At 45.0% G+C, this 21,323-nt stretch overlaps 1 protein-coding gene across 1 annotated transcript in view; it reads left to right on the forward strand.

The window, feature by feature from the left end:
- Positions 1 to 13,702: 13,702 nt before the first annotated feature.
- Positions 13,703 to 21,323, forward strand: part of LOC142017174 (sodium channel protein type 2 subunit alpha-like) — a 128,050-nt gene continuing 120,429 nt past the window's right edge. The window contains exon 1 of the mRNA XM_075001877.1: positions 13,703 to 13,824. The gene's annotated coding sequence lies outside the window, so the exon portion shown is untranslated. The remainder of the gene's footprint in view (positions 13,825 to 21,323) is intronic.

The raw sequence follows: 21,323 nt of genomic DNA on the forward strand, positions 1-21,323 counted from the left end.
AGGTCGTGACCTTGTTCCTTCTGGATGCAGACCTCACCACAGTTTGTGTATTTCTCTCCTTACAGTGACAGTGACAATTTAGGGAAACTTACATGAGTCATCTCTACTCCACTCATCCCTCATGGAAAATAAATAGAAATTTCATAATGCTTGCTCTTGTATATTATAAACAAGGAAGAGTTGGCCTGTGCTGTTGACCTCTGTAAATGAATTCTGAAATTGAGTTTCAAGAGGCTAAACCATTAATTAACTGTTCTACATAGTATAGCTCTCTAGACTATATGCAATAAATCAGAGTAGAGGTTACCTTTAGAAAACTACATTATTTTCAGTGGAAAGCTGCTGTTACTCTTGCTATGACAAGAACAGCTGCTGATTTTACCTTTCAGTAATTGTCCTGTGAGCAAATAGATTCATATTTACTTCATGGGGGAAATCACCCACCATCAGTCTCAATGGTGATTTATTTTAAATAAATTATTCTATTAACTTATTTTAAATTTATATAGTCACTCCATAGTCAGTGCATACATGCAAAATGTACAGCTTTGTGTAAAAGTTTAGGATCTAAATCAATCCCACCCTCTCAGAGAGGTGATAGATTGGAGACTGAGAACAGCTGAGGCAGGAATTATTACATCTGACTACAAGCACATAAACAGGAATGTTTTGTGCTCTCCACTCACTGTAATGTGCATGGCACATGATTTTCATCATGAGCAGTAATAAATTGATGCAACTAAAAGGCCATGTCTACACTAGCTATTTATTTCAAAAATAACTTTGAAATAAGGTCTCCTTTCGAAAAACCCTGCCGAGTGGCTACACACATCAGCTATATCTAGACTAGCCCCTTCCTTTCAGAAAGGGCATGGTAATGAGCAAGTTAGGAAGATGCCAATGAGGCGCTGCCATGAATATGCAGTGCCTAATGAGCATAATGGCAGCTGCGGGTGATTCGAAAAATGCTGGTGTTGAATCACATGCCACCCGTGTAGATGGGGGCCTTTCAAAAGGACTCCCCAGACTTTGAAAGCCCCTTTTTACTATTTGGTTTTAGGAAAAGGGGGCTTTCAAAGTCTGGGGGTCCCTTCGAAAGGCCCCCCTCTACACGGGCAGCATGCAGTTTGGAAGTGGCGCTTTTGAATTGTTGGCAGTTCCAATTATGCTCAGGAGGTGCTGCATAGTCACAGCAGCGCCTCCTTAGCATCTTCCCAACTCACTCATCACCATGCCCCCTCTGAAAGGAAGGGGCTTGTGCAGACATAGCCATAATGTGCTACTTTGAAATGGGGATCAAAATAACGGGGCCACATTTCAAAGTTGTTCTTCCATTCCCGTATTGCGAATAGCACCCTATTCTGAAGTGTAACTTCAAAATAGGATGTGTGTAGATGCTCCACATTCAGATGTTTATAATTGTGGGTCCACCAAGGTGGCAGCCCACAGGAGTGCAGAGATGCTCTAGCCACCCCAGGTGGGGCTCTCTGGTCACTGCCAGCTGCGTTTGAGAAAATACGCCCCCAACAACCCATGGGAGGAAACTGACAGTGTCCCAGCACCAGGGAAAGCACAAGCTCTCAGCTGCACACCCTCCCCCAGATGACAGGCCAGAGATCGCCACCCCCCCACACCAATAGCAAGTAGCCAGGAGCACCATGACCCCACAAAGATCCCCTGGTGAGTCCTCCCATGGCTCCCAGGTGCTGAGCCAGCAGAAAGTCAGAAGGGGCTCCTCTTGGTCCAAGGAGGAGCTCAAGGACCTCCTCAGACTCTGTGGGGAAGAGTAGGCCCACCTCCAGACCAGTGTGCATTACCGCAATGCAGACGCATTTGACCTGCTCTCCAGGGGCCTCAGTGCCGGGGGCATCCCAGCCGCACCTGGAACCTGATGCGGTCCAAGGCCAAAGAGTTTAGGCAGGCATGCTGCTGCAGCCGAGATGCTCCCAGCTGCTTGGGGGCACCTCCCACCTGGTGCCCGTGCTATGAAGACCTGGACAGCCTCCTGGGACCCAAGTACATTCCACTCCTGAGCACATCCTGGACACAGCGGCCCCTGCACCAAGACTGAGGCAGCCACGGAGGAGGATAAGCCAGGACCCTCGGGTGCCAACCCCCTCTGCCTGAGAGACCAGAATCAAAAGGCTAACAGTGATGATGGGGGTTCCAGCAACAGGACCCTCATCATCATGATCCCCTCCTGATCATCCAGCTGGGACCCCTCCAGATAGGAATCTCCAGCCTTCTTGGAGGGAGCAGCAGGTAGGTACTGGGTGTTCAGGATGCCTCAGCAGGCAGCCATGCACCTGCAGGACACTAGTGCCCATACCATTGCACAGCCCCACATTCTGCATGGCCATGGAGGGCAGGGGTGGGCAGCCCACATGAGGGCGAGCCTCACCATGCAGGGCCCCATCTGCATCTGACATCCCACGGGGCCCTCCAGGCCATCAGTGAGTGGGGGCCAGGATGCGGGGCTAACGGGCCATTCTCTGTCCCCTTCTGACTCCAAAGGTCCTCTGCCCCCAGCAGCCAAGGGACAGGAGGCCAGCCCTCACCCAATCCTGAGGCAGTGCAGAGTTACCACCAGTCTGGCTGCCATCGCTGACGGGGATGAGGAGGCAGCAATGAACCGGTCCGTCATGTGGGACATGACAGCCATGCTCTGGGACTGGCTAGCAATGGAGCAGGAGTTGTGGGTGGGGATGGTCAATAGCCTGGAAAGCAAGCTCCCCGTCCCTTGCCAGCCCACCCCACAGCCACCCTGCAACTCCCCCCAGTTCTGCCTTGATCCCACTGGACCTCTCCCCACCTGACCATCTGGAACTGGCGTGGTGGCTGGTGGCCAGTTTGGGCCCCCCAGCATCAGCCTCTGCAGCCCCCTAGCCTCCCCTGTATATTCTGGTGAAGCCAAGGCCAAAGCACACCCCTCCCCACCTCCCCATGGTCCTGGCCCCATCCCAGCCCCACAGGGGTCCCAGGAACTGGGGCAGTAGAGGCAACTGCAGCTGTGGTGGCTCTTGGCCACCACGCCTGTGGATGACTCAGTCCCCCCACAACCCTGGTGCCTTCCCCCAGTGCCACCCCTGGATCCCAGTGGGGCTGGAATGGGGCCAGGACCATGGGGACCTGGGGGGTGTGCTTTGGCCTTTGCTTCACCAGGATATACAGGGGATTCTGGGGGGCTGCAGGGGCTGGTGCCGGGGGGCTCATACTGGCCACCAGTCACCATGCCACTTCCAGATGGTCAGCTAGAGAAAGGTCCAGTGGGATCAAGGCAGAACCAGGGGGGAGTATATATTTGTATACATTTCCCTGCTTGTATATAGTTGACTGCACATGTATGGAAGTTTATAATCTAAAGTTTACTTTTAATACAGTTTAGTTTTCTATAGTGAAAATTCAACCCCTATTCATGTGTCTCTATCATGTGTTGGGGCAGTGGTGAGGTGTGTGTGGTGTGGGAGCAGTGAAAGGTGGAGGGGCTGTAGGAGGAGGTGTGTATTGGGGGAGGGTGGCTGGGAGATGGTCACTGTGGGCCCCAGCCAAAGGCCTCACGCAGGGCCTCCCTGACCTGCACCATATCACTTTGCGCCTAGTGGCATGGGGCAGCAGGCAGCTGCTCGTACCTAGTGCCTGTCTCCTCAATGCAGCCCTGGATGAAGGGCTTCTGTTTATTCTCCACAAGAACTGCGAGCACATTAGGGAGGCTGACCTCCAGCCTCATCAGGAGGCAGCAAAAGAGCTTTTGAGACACCTGAATGCCTCCTCAACAGTATTCCTGGCGTGGGATGGGTCGTTGCAGCCTGTGTATCACCCGTACAATCTGCAGGGTGTATCAGACAGACACGTCTGTGAGTGCATGGCTGTGTGCTCCTTGGCCCCTGCCCAGTTGTTCCTCCTCCCCATGGTGGGTGCGTGGCCCAAGCTGGGCTTACTGCAAGCAGGACTGCCCTGGTGGTGGCCTTGCCTACCCCAAACTGATGGCTGACAGACTGGTGGCTGTCTGGGGCGTGCAGCTTTCTTATTGTGATTGCAAAGGGAGCATTGCTGAATCCTCATGTTGTGGTGCTGGAAGGCTAGGGTGAGCCAGTTGCACAGCTCCTTGAAAGTCTCCCTGGTCACTTGGAAGTTTTGCAGCCACTGGTCATCACCCCATTTTGCCAGCATGAAACAGTCCCACCGCTCAGTGCTGGTAGGGTTCACCCAGCATCGCCAAATCAGTGGAGTCAGAGGGTACTGAAGTAGGGGTCAGAGGACACTGGCAGATGGCCCACAGGAGGGTGCCTATGTGACTGGCCCTCCAGTGGTACTTAGGAGACCCACAAGCAGCACAGACAGCAGGCTGGCCATGGCCCGGATGAATTCCCCCTCAAGGCGACTGTGGGGAGGCATGATGTCCCTGGTGCACCTCAGGTCCCAGCACAGGGTTTTCAGTGCTGTGGCAAGCCTTGCAGCCCAGAGCACGTGCAGAGTGTGCATGTTGGGAGGAGCCCTTTAAGGGAGAGGCTGGTTGCAGGCACTGGAAGGGCTTGGCAGCCATGTGACCCTGTTCACCGTGTTTCCTGGAGCACTATTTTGAAAGAGCAGCCGTGGCTGTGTAGATGCTCCCTTTTAAAATACTGGGATGCTTTTTCAAAATAGGGGATCATGGCTTTGTGTGGGTGGTTGCCCCATTTCAAAGGCCGTTCTTTCGAAAAGTGCATTTCAAAAGAGGTCCTTTCAAAACTGTGGTGTAATGTAGCCGTAGCCAAACAACATTAAGAAATTATAGGTCAAAATGTAATTTGCCTTGAAGTTTCTTATTATAGCAAGAATGTTTCCTTTATTCAATAGTGGTGTTTTATGATTTTAAAGAGAGTGTGGGATTGATTTAGATCCTAAACTTTTTACACAAAGCTGTATGGTGACTACATAATTTTAAAATATGTTAACATAATAATTTATTTAAAATAAATCACCATTAAGACTGATTGTGGGTGATTTCCCCATCAAGTAATTTTTTTGAAAATAAGTTAACTGATGATCTTAAACTTTCAAACCGAAGAAAACTTGAAGATTATTCACACTAAAAAACATAAACTTGTCTAGTCACATGTTCTGTGTTATCTTTGCTATTATTGATCTAAAGTATTATTATCCTTTTACATAAACCAGATCAAATTAGGAATAATCCAGTGAAGTCAGTGGAGTTACATCACTGTGAAACCAGCATAAATTACAAGAGAATTAAGTTGATTGTTTGTGTCTTTGCTCCCAGTTGCTGCATCATCATTTTACCAGTGACGAATACAATGTTCATATAGCAGCAACAGATGGATAGGAATAGTGGGGCAAGTATTGTATGTTCATATAGTTATAGACTTGAATTAGGGTTTGTCCATGTACTGTTTATTGTCTCTATCTTTTAATAATGCAGTGAAGCCATAGTTCTGGTTTTATGACTTTAATGACATAACTGGTTCTGTGAAAAAAAATCATTCAGTTCAGTGCAGGATCAGGCAGGAACAGATATCAATGGCAGATTTTTTTTTCCACTGAAATCCTGATAACAAGACACACAGAAGCATAAGCATAAAGTCCTTCTTAGGATAAAATACTCATGTCTGATCATGTATGTGTAGGGTTTAACCTACACATATGATCACACAGGAGTATTTTAGCCTACAGTCAATGCCCTCATGACATAGACACACAGAAAGAACTAAGCAGAGTGATGAATGGAAGAAAATAAGGAAGACATTGATCAACAAGATCATCCAGTCTGCTAAGGCAGCTTTACACTGGTTTCCAGTGCAGTGACTTTCAAGGCAGTTTAGGCAGCCACGGGAGAGTACTCCAGGTTCTGAAGCACTGCTTCAATAGCTCCTGTACAATCTCATTCCTTTGCTGGCTATTAGCACCAGTGAGTGGTTGGGTTATTGGTGTGTTCTGGCAGTCCCTGACGACCACAGTGGGCCTTTATGGTCACTGACAGCTGGTGAAATTTAAATGTGCCCTTAGCTTCCTCTGACATGTACTGTTGGGATGGCATGGTGAATAGCAGGCCCAGGATTGAGAATTCACAAATGTAGATTAAAGTAATATTTCCACACCCAACTCGGGTAGTACTTTGAGCTCTTTAATAGCCAAGTATTAGAGTCCATCTTTTCAACTTTTTGAATTCTTGCCTCTCTGGTTATTAGCTCTCTTTTAAGTGCTGCCTTTTCTTTTGAGTTACCCTAAATCTTCAGGTCTTTGGATGAAAAGTGGTTTTCCACATTTGTAATATGAACTGTCTAGCTACAAGTGTTGTCTGAAGGCACCAGATGTTCTGACATAATTATAATAAATCATGACGTGAAAGTTTCAGTTGCTAAAAGTATACAGTATTTATTTATATAAATTCTACCAAAAACACCTCTCAAAACATTCACCCAAGAGCAGCCTCAGGGTATATATGTAAATTCACCAAAGCTTTGCTATTGCAACATTTTGTATCCTGTTTTATGCCTGCCTTAAATAGATGTGAGATTCTCTCGCAAATCTTGAGAAGGATTTTCTGCTGAAAATCTGTGGAATTATAGATCAAACTGAGGTTTTATAATTTACATGCAATACTGTTAAATTAATAACAGAGAGGAAGCCGTGCTAGTCTGTACACTATCAAAACAAAAAGCAGTTAAGTAGCACTTTAAATATGCACATAAAGTGCTTCCCAACTCTGTATGCAAGAGGAACATAACATACCTAGGTTTATTGATACTGTTAAGAATATATTATGGTGCAAGTTCAATCATATTTATGAATACATTTCAGGAGTTCTAACAGATCTGGTGATTGTGAAGTAGTATAACAGTGAGGCCTTGACTGGTAGTCCAATATAGGACAAATTCAGTAGATGTTTCATGTGTGGGACCATATTCATTTTAATAAGGTTAACCTTAACCTATAGTGACAATGGCAGAGCTCATTTTTGCCCCAACTCTTTGTTGTTTGGCACATAATTTGAATGGGTATCTGGGCTTCTTTTCAACACTAAATCAACTATTTTGGAGATATTAAGATCCCTAAATATTGAATAATTTTTCCTATCAAAGGAAGTTCCGTTTATCAAGCTACTATTTCAAGCCTTTTCTAGAAATATACACAACCTCTACCATTCTAGAATATCTCAGACCTCAGTCATTTACCAAATATCAGTATGGTAGATGAGGAACAGATGTATCAGGGTTTGAGATAAAAGAAGAGCACAGTCTGTGTACATGATTTAAGTCTCCAGTTGACTAGATTAACTGATTGATCTAGATTAATGTAAGAAACATAAAGCTCAGTTTAAATGGCTATAGCTCAAAATTCCAAGGTCAGATTGAACAGAAAAGGACAGAGAAAACAGTTGTGGTATTTATTTGATTCAGATAAAATGGCTGAGATATATGCCTATTGGTAATACTTTAGGCTAGAAATTTAATATAAAGAAGTTTGACCCAGGGTACAAAGTGTGGACAAAAAAATACATTTATATAACTGAGAAGAGAAAAATCTCAGTCTATGATAGAAATGCTTTCTCCCTTTGAGTGGGGCTTGGGTGAAGGATTAAAGGTGTCCTATGAAAGGCCATTATAAATATCACTTGTAAGTTATTTCCCTCTTACGTATAAAACCGAGTTAGAATAAATTATATGAGGAAGAACAGTTTCTTGTCTCTTTCTAAAACTGCAGTTAAGACTTTGTCATCTCAGTTAATCGGTGATCTAGCCTTCTAACTAACACATGCTTCAGCTGTTTACTCAGTTTTAATATAGAAGTGACAAGGACTTTTTGGAGAGGACTTTTATCTTTCCCTTAAGTTTTGCCTGTCCAAACATATAGTAATAAAGGGGTGACCAGGTCAAAGACTGGACTGATATCTTCCACTTAGAAATCTGTCCAACCCTCTGACGTTTTATTTTGTATTTTAATAGGCTATGTCTACATGAGACAGTTTCGTCAACAAAACCCAGGAAGCATCCACATTCCCAAGGTGTTCTATAGACAGTAAATCTATAGAACACAGCACTTTTGTCAGAGTTCTGCCACTCCCCCATGTGGCAAAAAAATCTCTGGTGACAGAGGTCTGTCAACGGAAAGCTAGTCTGGACATTCTGGCGGCCTTCTGTCAACGGACAGGGCTCCTGGGATACTGGGCAGCCCTGTCTGCTATGCTTCTGATTGGCCGTTTTGCCAATGAAGCAGCCAGGCAGTCCAGCCACTCTCTGTCAACAAAGCAGATAGCTCTTTGGATCTGCTCTGCAGTCTGGCTGTAACTGGTCAACAGAAGTTTTGTTGGAAGATATCTTCCAACAGTAACTTCTGTCAACAGATAGCTCTAGTGTAGACATAGTCATAGACTCTCTAATCTACTCTGCCTGAATGCCTCCAAGAAATCATCTAGATCTTCTAAAAAGAGTTGGAAAAGATAGTGGATTCCATCCTCAGAGTGGGTAACTGGTAGGTGCAGAGCACTCTATACAAGTTTTGAAACTGAATATGTACATCTTCTGATGAGATAAAGCTTTGTTTCTGTTCCACTCACATATGAGTTATGGCATTCAGCTGGCAGAAAATCTGCTACAAGTTTTCTTATATTTATTTTATATTTATATTTTCTTGACTCCTAATTCTAATGTTGAAGTCTATATAAAGTCCAGTCATCTCATGGAAGATGGAGTTTGCTTTCTGAATGTCTTGTACTGAGTTGTTCCTGGACTTAATTGGGATGGGGAAAACAGAAGTTTCCCCGTTTAGTGGTTCTTAATGATTCAGGTAATTTAGATTAGATTACTTCTTTTCCTAAGCAATGTAAACCTTAATTTTTCCTATCAAATCTATTTTAGGGATTCCTAAATGGAGTATTGGTTTTCAAATAGAGGGTTGATTTTTAACAAAGAGTAAAAGTTGTGACTCTTGCATTCAGTTATCTTGTATCTCTATGGCTGCATCTACACTAGCAAGTTCTTCTGGAAAATCCGGCCCTTTTTTGAAAGAACACATGGAGTGTCTACACACAAAATGCACTCTTTCAATCCGAAGTTTAAACAACACATCTTCTGCTGGAAGCCCTCGTCCATTCCTGGATCAGGAAGAGTGCCTCCTTTAAAAGACATACTATTTAGAAAGAAGTTTTTTCGGACGAGATCTTCTTGAAGAACGTCTTTCGAAGAAGCACTGTAGTGTAGATGTAGCCTAAGTGTTCTCTGGTGGCTCATATTGCAACAAGGCAACGGACACTGGAGAGTGATCTGATATCACTCCTGTACTCACATATAATGCTGCATGTATAAGAATATGAAGAGATCATAAAATAATCAAATCTAAGAATATACAGTGTTGTGGCTAAGAAAACTGAGCAGTTTTTTCTGATGGACTAATCTCCAAATGCCATGAAATCCTGAGTTGAAAATACAGAGTTTAATTTGGAAGGTGTGTCCTCATACAAAGGTAGAGCTAAGTGTTACATAGCACCTCAAGTAACACTTTGGGACCACTCTCCATCACCATTAGTGGTACAGCTAGTTTGTACCAGAAGTCAGAATGTACTCATTTGAGTAAGGTGACCATCTGTTCCATTTTTACCAGGACAGTCCCTTATGTAAGCTGTTTCACAGGTGTCCTGACTTTAAGACAATGGATAAATTGTCCCTTAGTTTGCAGGGCTCCTATTCCCTGGCACCTGGTGTCTTGAAGCTGCAACCCCCACTGCCACAGAGCAACTCCACAGGGCCGCTGCCCTGTTCCCTGATGCCCTGCACCTTGGGGCAGCAGCTTCTGTTGCAGGGGAGCTCCTCTGTGGGACACTTGCCTCACTCTACAGAATCCCACGGCAGTTATCCCCCAGTGCCAGCAAGCTCTACATGGGGTGGCAACCTCATTCTCTGGCATCCCACATCTAGGGAAGATACTTGCTACTGCCAGGGAGCCCCTCCATGGGCAGATGCTTTGTTCTCCAGCGTCCTGTGTCTCAGGGAGGCAGCTCCTACTATGTGTAAGCTCCTTTGCAGAGCTGCCACATTCCCTGGCACAGCAGCCTCTGCTTCCAGGAACCCACATCCTCAGCCCCTGCCCCCATAGGGAGGCTGCACCAGCCCCCATCACCAAGGAGCCCTGACATGGGACAGCAGCTCCCATCCCTGGAGGCCTGTGTTCCATATTTGCCATAGACCAATGTGGTCACCCTACATTTGAACCACAGACACTGCTCAACACCAGTGTGGACCAGCCCATGCCTGACTCTTCCTCATCCTCCTCTCATGTCAAGGCAGCCAAGAGGTGGGGCTGGACTGATTGCTGCACCTGAGTGTTTCGGGGTCTTGCCTGTTACTATGCCCAGCAGCAGTGTGCTAACCCCCTCACACCTCCACGTGAGCCAGGTTAGCAGCATCTCTGCCCTTTAGCCCTGGGAGCTCCGGGGTGTGACAGCATCCTGTCCACACACCACTCTGGGCTCAGTGTGCACTGATTCAACAAAGCAGTGATTGCCCATTGTGCTGTGCTGCTGCTGTTTGGTGATGGGAGGGTGCAGAGTGGAGACCCATGCCCTGGGGGTGCCTGCCACTCTGCTGGCATTCCAGGTTCTGAACATGTGGTGAAACTGCTGGAGTTCCTCAGCTCTGCACGGGGAGGTGAGTTGGAAGTGATACAGCATCATGGATTTCGCCCTGTGAATATGACAGCCACCCAACTGTAGGGACATAGGATGCACAGAGGTGAAGCCAGTTTGTGATACTTGCACAGGCAATGCACCCATGCTGTAGGTATCTTCAAGGCAAAATTGTGCCACTGTGATGAGTGGCTAAGCTTAGTACCTTGCCCAACTGCCTATCAGTGTATTTTAGGCAGCTACTGACTGGGGTGGTTTGCCTACAAAATGTGCACTGGGTTAGTTGAGCCTCTTCAGATCTTTGTGCAGAGTGAATATTTCAGAAGATAGTCCAAAAATAAAGACATACAAACACATTAGCAGTATCACATCAGTTAACTGCCCAGATTTTCTCTGAAGCTACTGGGAGACCATGTTCTGGAGTGAAAGTCAGGAAGACAGAGTTACCAACTCACATGAAAGTGTGAGGAAACAGAATATGTAAAAAGTTTGTGAACATTCTGCAGTAAACATGTATCACATTATAAATAATTATGTGTGCGTTGTTCCTAAAATAGGGATTACAAAAAGTATGGTTTGGTGTTATTTATGAAGGATTGTCTCATAGTCACATGTACTGTGGCTCTTGAATTACTGAGCTTTTTACCAAATTCGAAAACAGGCTCTTCTTGCTATTTTGGTTGCTTACCCCTAGCATAGTGGATGAGGTGGGGATTTAATATTGAGGAAGATACAATGATGACTGCATTGCAGTCTAACTCAAAGTAAAAAAACACAGATTAAACTTCTCTCATCCAGCGCCCTTGGTACCTGACCTGTGCCAGATGAGAGAATTTGCAGGACAACAGGAGATCAATATTTTCTAGCACATTACCAACACTTCACTGCTTACTGGGCTCTTAGAAGACATTTGTGGTAAATTACAGCTAAATAACAGCACAGAACACTGAGAGACAAGACTGGTGGCTGTAAACAAACTTTATTACACCATGGCAAACTTGGCTACACCCACGATAAGTGGTTGTTCAGATGACAAAAATCATGCCAGATTACGGTGTTTGCCGGATGAGAGAGTTCTGGATTAGAGAGGTTTGACCTGTACTGAACTTTACTAATTTATAGTGTAATCTTTATGACAACAGTTCAGCTTCCACTGGTTGCAGGTGGAATTCCTCTATTGTTATCAGCTTATTTAATGTTTGAATAATTGGCTAGTGTGCATAGCATGCTTTAAAATTTGAAGTGTCTAAGTGCAAAGTATTATTAATTATTTCTATTTTATTAGCAGAGCATAATATCTCTTTCATAGAATTTTTAACCCTGCAAGAATCAAATACCAGTACTGAATCTGACTGTGATGTCAGATTTCATCAGTATGCTACTTTGAGGCCATCAGTTAGATTAACTCCAAGGTTGAAGGGATGGGAAACCCCACAGGCAGCTGCACTCCAACACAGATTTATGTTGGTGGATGGCAGGTGGTGGTATGAGAGTCATTCTTCCCTTGGGGAAGACTGTGCTGGGAGAAGACAGCTTTACATATTGTCCTATAGAGCCGTGCCTATACTGAGCCCTCAGAAGATGCTCTGTGTCTGGCTATGTCTATACTAGAGTGATCTGCAAACAGAAGTTTCTGTGGGAAGAGATCTTCCTGCAAAACTGCTGTTGACCGATTGTGGCCAGAGTGCCAAGTGGTTTGAAAGAGTAATCCACTCTGTTGACAGAGAGCGGCCAGACTGCCTGGTCACTCTCTCAACAGAATGGCCAACTGAAAGCACAGCAGACAGGGCTGCCTAGTGTCCCGGAAGCCCTGTATGTCAACAGAGGGACCCCAGAACGCCCAGACCAGCTTTCTGTTGACAGAATCTGTCAACAGAGATGTTCTGCCTCACGGGGGAGCAGCAGAACACTGTTGACAGAAGTGCCACATTCCATCAATTTATTGTTGACAGAGCGCCTTGTGAATGTGGACACTGTGGGTTTTGTTGACAAAATGCCACTTTTGTTGACAAAACTTTCTAGTGTAGACTCATAGTATTGATTCTGCTGATCCACCTTGAAAATGTTTTACTGAGCGGACTTTGTAATTCAGTGTCAAACAAAAACAGAACAAGCCTTAACAGCAGTATCAACTAATGCATCTCTGGGTAAATAAAATTCTGGATTAATATTGAATTGTGAATGTTTCCTTTAGTGTGTTTGGTAATATATGTAACTAATAATAAGAAATAAACACCACATAAAAGGCAAAGATTATAAGAAAAGCTTTTAATGTGTTAGGAACTTTCCCCCTCCCATATCTTCTTTTTTCTCTTTTGGACATTTGCCCAGCATTGATTCTCTTTATTATACTTACAAGCTTTATGCAACAGCAGCTCATTCTCTGTGAAGTAATAGGCCTTTATTTTAGCAGGAGCAGATCCCTTTGAACTAGCTAGGTATTCCCCATCTTCTTCCTCTGTTTCTTCCCATTAATAAGAACAAGAAAGAAAATAATGACTATTTTCTCCCATTTAAGGCTAATAAGTATTAAGGAGGGAGCTGTGGCCCCCTAGAAGATTTTACAAAAGAACAGACATATTGGGTTAGACCAAAGGTCCATGTAACCTGTCTTCTACCAATGGCCAATGCCAGGTTCCCCCCAGAGGGAATGAACAGAACAGGCAATCATCAAGTGCTTCATCCCCTGTTGCCTAAAAGACTGGAACATTCTTAAGAGACATAACAGTTATTCTGTATCCTCTGCTGCATGCCCTAAATGCTTAAGTACCACAATGGCTTCAGTTAAAACCTTAAACAAAAACCTAAAGAATACCTAGGAATCAAAAAACACAAAATTTTATGAGACCCTTCAAAAGTCTCAGGCATCTGTGATGTAGCATATGAAATAATCAGTTTCATGCTGCTTTTTCATAAGATTTTTTTCTTCGACTGGAGAAACATATAACTATACAAGTGGAAGGCAAATGCCACTCTCCTCTTTTCACGATACCTTTGTCTATTTTGATCTATTCAGATTAACATTGGCTACAAACAAAGTTGGACAGTCTTGAAGAAGCTTCAGTTTCTACAGAGGAGCATTTCTACTACTGGTCCATACTCTCTTGAGTACCACATTCACCAAGAGAGGTGGCTCTTCAGCCCTCACTAGAAGAACAAGCTCAGTGGCTATATTTCAAGATCTGCCATTACCCAGAAACATAAAGGTAAGGCCAAGTCTATATTCTCAGTTCTCAGCAAGGAATAACATTTCTCTTGACCTAACGATCTATTTTCCATGTTTCCTCTTGTCCGGGTCAAATGAGGTCCCTTGCTAAGGAATATACATCCCTCTGATTATTACGCTATTTACTGAAGTTATTTTCCATCAGAGGAACTTAGGTGGTTGTTCCAGACATTTGGAATTTGAAGATGTTGGGAGAACTTTCCTTATATTTTAACTTTTTCCTCCTGAACTACTTTTTCTTTTTCTCATGTAAGAAATGTCCTATGACCAGTAGAACTCATTCAGGTATGTCTCCATACACTCAGCCTTTTTTGGTATTTCTCCATTTTGAAATCTTCCTCAGATGCATCTAGTTCCTAACCTTTGACCTCTTTTTAGACTCCATCAAAATTTATGTTCATCTCATTGGCATCCCCCATCAAAGAAATCCACCCCAATTTCATGGCTACATTCTTGCTTTTTTCTGGGGACCTATAGGAACAAAGCAAGGGTCAACAAAGTTTTTTACAAAATCAAGATACCAGTAAATTCTCTTCCAGTCAGTCTGGGAAAACGAAGAGAAGACTTCCTTGGAGACCCACCCCTATCTAATCAGCTACTCTTCTAAAGGTTTTTGTCCAAGCAAGGATTGTGAGAAAACAGTCTTACAGAGTATGACTGAATCAAAGTAATTACAGATGTGTGTTTGCAGATTGGGAACTCATATGACTGTTCACATGGCCCAAGTGCTCTTGTCACAGCAAATTTGTCAGAAAATAAACTGATCCCTTTTAGATGCCATCAGCAAGCATTTCTATTTAACAGCCAGTGATGATGCAGTTCTAACTCTAACTGCATCATGAGTCAGAGGCTCACTGTGCATTTTTACTAGTATTTACTGTTTATATTTCAGTAGCATCAACGGAGATTAGGGGGCTCCACTGTACAAGGAACTGTACTCAGAACCTACCTACATGGGAACACTTAGGCTGCATCTATACTACAGCGATCTTTCAAAATACGATCTTCTGGGAGATCTCTTCTGGAAGATCTTCTTTCGAAAGAGTGCATCCACACACAAAAAAGGAGATCAAAAGATTGATCTGCTCTTTCAGCAGAGAGCATTCACACAGCCCACACTCTTTTGAAAGAACAGGCCAGGGGTCAAAAAATTCAGCCCGAGGGGGACTGCTCTTTTGAAAAAAGGGCTGCCAAGAAGCTTTCGAAAAGAGGCACTCTTCCTGATTTGGGAGTGGAAGAGAGCTTCCAGAAGAAAAGCTGCAGTCTTTCAATTTCAGATCAAAAGAGCACATTTTGTGTGTGCATGCTCCGCATGGTCTTTCGAAAAAGGGCCGAATTTTCCAAAAGAACTTGCTAGCGTAGACACAGCCCTAGTCTGTGGTAAAGAGGGGTGTAAATATTAATCACATTATCCTTCTGCACACTAAGCATTTGTGGGGAATCTGCTGCTGGGCACTAAAATTTCCCCAAGTGGTGCTCTTTAGTCTTCTCCTATTTCAAAGAGGGGTAGATTGCTATGCGACTTTTAGTATGCAACAACAAAGATTTTGTTTATTTATTTTATTTATTATATATTTAATGTATTATAAATCAAACGTTGTAAAGAAGGAAGTCAGAAAGGAATAAACTAAAAACAAGGAGAGAAGAGGGAAGGGAACTCGGAGGGAAGGGAAGTAAGTAGATTAGAGGGAAGAGAAAAATGAAGTGAAAGTGAAGGAGAGAGGGAGACAACAGATGGGGCCAGGAAGAAACCACCAGTCAGCAAAGAGAAAAGAATGCCCAGAGTAAAACAGTGAAAACTGTAGAAGATGTAGCCCGTTCATTTTGCCACTGTCTAAAAGTACCTGCAGAAACTGCTTCTACAGCTAGTCTTCTAGCTGGCTTCTGTCTCTGGCTCCTCTGCTGGCTCATCCCAAAGAGTTTCTCCCTTCTTCAAACCCACATGATGCGGGAGGGTGTGCCCACTGGGACCTAGTGTTCCTGGGATCGTGTGTCTCCCCTCCTAAGGCCTGGGTCCAACTGTGTTTGGGGGCTGAGGAAGTCCTGACTGTGAATAATCTTGTTCCTTCGGTGTGGATTCTTTTCTGGGCAGATGCTCAGTTTCTAACAGAGGCAGTTTATTTGCTGAGGTTATTGAACATTTGGGATGACAGCTGAGCCACAGACATCCTTTTAGCGTAGTGGTAGGAACTGAGTCATGCTGTCATGGAAGTGGATATTATACAGGTGGGACTTCAAAGCTATAGACCCATTTATTTCTAACACAACTGAATACTGAATGTTTCTTTTGCTATCACGATGCTCCCAAACCATTTTTTCTCAGTTATACTCTGTCTTTGAGAATATTTCCTTGTCTGTATGAGCTTTCATTTATTCAGAGTGAATCTTATTTATGATTTCTTGCCCACACTTACAAACTTTTAAAGTTCCTTATTTATTGTGATTGGAGTTTATAACATTTAATTAACATGCTTTCATGCCTTCTTGCACATCATTAATGAGGAAGTTAAAAAAGATTTGACTTAACATCAGTCCTTGCAGCACCTCTCTAAATACCACCATTTCAGATTACATTCATTTCTATTTGGCATTTTTCTTTGTTTACTGCTGTTTTCCCAGTTTTCAAATTTTGTGACATTGTTCATATAGAAACCAATTGTAATTAATTTTTCAAGTAAGATTACATGAGACATTGTCAAATATTTCATTAAATTAAATTTGTCTTATACCTGTTGCATTTCCACATCAATTAATTTTGTAATCTTGTCAAAACAGGAAATGTTTGTCTCGTATCACTATTAAATAAATACAAATAATAATAAACTTCTAGTTCATATATCACATTTAACTATATATTATTTTAATGATGATTATTCCATTATTTTATTATTAATATTTATATTGTAGTAATGCCTAGGGTGACCATCCATTCCATTTTGGCTGGGACAGTCTCATATTTCAGGCGTCAGGAAGGCATTCTGATTTATTTTTAAAAAAAGGATTAATTGTCCCATATTCACACCCCCTTCTGAGCTGCCTTTCCCCCCGGTCAGCACAGTCACAGCTGCAAATACCAGGTGCTGGCCAGACAGCAGATGTAGCATGTACTGACCAGCCAGGTGTGCTGGCAGCAGCAGGAGAGGAAGCCAGCAGGGGCTGTGCCATAGGGTAAGATAGGGTATTTTGGGGCAGGGGGGTGTAATGTGTATCCCCCACAGTTGCTTTTGCTCCCCCTTCAGACAGGAAGACTCCCCACCCCCTAGGCAGGGTTTGCAGCCCCATTCTTGGCTCCCTGCAGCATCGGGCAGCCAGGAGCCATGCCCTTGGGGCTGCAACCCTGTTCCCAGTGCCTCACATTGTGGGGCAGCCAGGGAGCACCCTGCCTGTAGGGTGGCAGCTCCCTCAGGGCAAATGCCCCTGGAGCTTGGACATTCCCCTGCAGGATGGTAGCCCCAGTTGTTGGCAGCACAGGACAGCCAGAAAGTTACCCTGCAGCAGGGAGGCAGCCAGTTCCCAGAACCCTGCTGTGTGGAACAGCTGCCCACCCCCTCCCCCTGTTCAGGGTACTGTGGGGCAACAGCTGGGAGTGGTAGGGCTTAATCGTGTACTCCCATGGGGCAGAGCCAGGCCAGATTAACCTCCTGTGGCCCGGGAGCCCAAACATTTATGTGGGCCTTTAGGGAGGCAGTGGAGCATGGAGCAGGACCAAGAAGCAGGTCCTTCTAAAGAGCAGCAACCATTTACTGGTATATATACTTTTAATTTTCTTGCTATTACTAGTTATAAAAGGGTAGAATGTCTTTTTAATGGGTGCTCAGTATACAATGTTATTTTGAATGTTTATACAGCATAGGTCTGATTGATTTTCACTGAACTTGCCAAAGTCTGAGCAATTTTACCAGGTGTCCTGTATTGGCATAGGGAAATGTGGTCACCCTGATCATGGCTTGAATACTGGCTCACAGACTACAGAGTTTACAGTCTCTCACACAAACCAGTGCAACAAGAAAGCTGGTGGAAGCAAGAACGCGCATAGTGTGTAGGGTGATCATCTGTTCTGGTTTTACTCAGACAGTCCCTTATTTAAGCTGCCTCAAAGGTGTCCCAACTTTTTTAAGAAAATAGGCAAATTGTCCTGTATTTTGGGGGCCTCTTGTTCCCCAGCACCTGACATCACAGAACAGCAGCCTACACTGCAGGTAGCTGCCCAGTTTCCTGGTGCTCTGTGCTTTGGGGAGGCAACTCCTGCTGCAGGGGAGCTCCTCAATGAGACAGCTGCCCCATTACCCAGCACACTATGGTGGCAAACCCCTCTGCCGGCAAGCTCTGCCAGGGGGTGGCTGCCTCATTTTCCAGCATCCTATGCCTTGGGGAGGCAGATCCTGCTGTGGGAAGCTCCTCTGTGGGCAACTACCCTGTTCCCCACCAAAGCCAGCAGGCTGCAGAGATGGGTGAGGCACTGGAGATGGGATCTCCGCAGCCTTCCAAAGAGAGGGAGTAGAGAATTGGGGCTCCATAAGCTCCTGGCCAGGGGGAGGGGTGCTATTTTCAGCACCCTTCCCCCTGGCCAGGAGCTTGTGGAGCCCCCATTCTCCACTCCCTCTCTTTCGAAGGCTGCAGAGATCCCATCTCCAGTACCTCACCATGGGGCAATGGCCCCATCACCAAGAAGCCCTGACTTGGGACAGCAGCCCCCCAATCCCAGGAGGCTGGTGTCCCATATTTGCCATAGGACAATGTGGTCACCCTAATAATGTGAGAAAAGTAATGGGAAGTGTGGACAGCTTTGTTACATCAGCAAACAAAAGCCTGGCTCCCAGTTGCTTGAAGGTAGCATTTGGGCAAATACCAAATACACTCATCCCTCGTTACTTTTCTTGTGAGTACTCGCTAAAATGAGGAACATATATACCTACCTTTATTCACTATATGAGTGAGCTTCCCCTGCCTATATGAGCGGGGTCCCTGGCTGGGAGTGGGGAGACCCACAGCTGGAGCCTTCTCCCTCCCTCCCTTCAGACATGCAGCTGTCTGACAGCCTTTCAGCTGGGGGAAGAAAGGGAGAAGGCTCTTAGCCTGGTTTCCTCTCCTGCACTGGTGGGAACGTGAAACTGACCAGCCATAACATGATCAGTCTCCTGGCCCCACAATCCATGGGGAGACTGGAACCAGACTGCCCCTGGTTCTGAGCTCCTGCCACTCTGGGAGCCAGGAAACTGACCAGCCCTGGTGGTTCCTGGCTCCCCTCCCGTTGTAGAAAAATTCGAGTTATGCAGGGGTTGCAGGAACAACCCATGGGTAACTCCAGGGTTTACTGTATTAGACCCCCTATCTGCCCCACAGACCTCACCCTTGGCCAGGTTTTAACTGCTCCCCACAGTCCCAAACTCCCTTCAGCCTTAAACCCGCCCAGCAGCCACAAACCTCCTCCAGCCTTAGAGCCCCCAACAGCCCCAAGATGCCACAAGGCTTACACCCACCCCTAGCAGCCCCAAACTGCCCTTAGCTTTACACCCCACCAACAGCCCCAAACCACCCCAGCATTAGACTCTCCCTGCAGTCCCAAACTTTCCCCAGTCTTAGACTTCCCCTGCATCCCTCAACAGCCCCAGCCTTAGACACTCCTCCTCCTCCCGCAGCCTCTTCACGGGGGCTGCTAGGATGGATGTCTCCCCCAGCCCTCCTGCTCCCAATAATTAATTCAAGTGTTAAGGCTTCAGCACCTTGGCATAAGGTAGTTGATATCTCGAGTGATAGAGATAGCTGCCATCTCCAGCAGTTATCGCTATTGGTAGATATCTGCCTGAGGCAGTAGTATTAAGAAACTGCAAATGGCTTCTTTAACAGCCACATGCAGCTGGAAACTGCCCATCTGGCGACCTTTAACAAATCTAATGGAACCCATGTTTGGGTCCTGACCCATAGGTTGGGAATCGCTACTCTACATACATACATTACATTCTATTTCTGGTGCCAAACTATTCAAATACATCAGAAAAGTACCTAAACTCAACAGATTTATGTCAAGTTACAAGCCCTTGGAACAAATCGGAGACTTTTACATATATTTTAATGGAAATTTAAGTGTCACTCTTATGAGTTTTTGCCTACGAACAGAAATTTGGGAACCCATTGTGCTTGTATAGCGAGGGATGAGTGTAGCTGGAAATGCTATTCAGCCATGGCTGAATTAGAAGCTGAGCAATGGCTTAAACAATCAATAATATATTTTCATAGATTTTACTTGACCATTTATTGCAGCAGAATGCTAGCAATAAAAACAGTATTTAGCCAGCCTTACACTCTCATTGACAAGAATACATATGGGACTTTTTTCAATTACATTTTGTTTATACCTTGCTCTTGTCACCATAACAAAATAGGACTGATTCAGACTCCAGTCACATTAGTATAAATCTTGGGTAACTTTTCTGAAGTAAGCTATACGATTGTATAGTGTAAAACTGCAGTGAGATCAGAATCTGGCCACCATTGTTACTTACATACATTTTCTTTACTTGAACCCTGAATATTTGAAAAGAATATTTTTTCTCATTTTACTGTTTTACTATAAACTGCAGGGCTATGTCTACACTAGCACACTGTTGAAGTAGCCTATTTCAAAGTAAGGATATCGAAATAGGCTACTTCAACATGTATTGTCTACACATCCTCCAGGGCTGGTGACGTCGACAGTCCACGTCGAAGTAGCAACGGGGAACATCGAAAGGAGCTGCCCCGGAAGGAAATATAGAGCATCCACACACACAGCGCTCCCCGTCGAAATAAGGGGCCAGTAAAGCCCCAGGCCCTTAAAGGGCCCAGATCCACAGAGCCAACAACCAGTTACAGACCCTGTGCACGCAGCATGGACCCCCCAGCTGCAGCAGCAGCAGCCAGAAGCCCTGGGCTAAGGGCTGCTGCATGCAGTGACCATAGAGCCCCGCAGGGGCTGGACAGAGCATTTCTCAACCCCTCAGCTGATGGCCACCATGGAGGACCCTGCTATTTCGAAGTAGCAGGACGCGGATCGTCTACATACGCCCTACTTCGACATTGAACGTCAAAGTAGGGCGCTATTCCCATCTTCAGATGGGAATAGCAATTTCGAAGTCTCACCGCCTACCGTCGATTTCAATGTCGAAATAGCACACGGTGCTTGTAGATGCGACACATGCTATTTCGATGTTGTGTCGGCTACTTCGAAGTAGCTGGCTAGTGTAGATGCAACCCAGGAGGTGGGAATGACATAAATATTCTCTAGAAGGTACTGAAAACACACAAACTAGTGTTTGTTGAGGGTTTCTGAATTCACTCCTAATATTTGGGCGGTAGCTGGGAAAGGGGGAAAGGAATTGTGTGTTGGTGGTATGGGAAGATGAAGGAAGTGGAACTTCCTCAAAAACCCTCATCAGCCTGAGCTTCAGCACTACCAGAAATGCCCCTCGGGAAAAGAGGAGAAGCAATGGTCCAAGGGAC

The sequence above is a fragment of the Carettochelys insculpta genome, chromosome 8 (genome assembly GCF_033958435.1).
Source record: "Carettochelys insculpta isolate YL-2023 chromosome 8, ASM3395843v1, whole genome shotgun sequence".
NCBI lineage: Eukaryota > Metazoa > Chordata > Testudines > Carettochelyidae > Carettochelys > Carettochelys insculpta.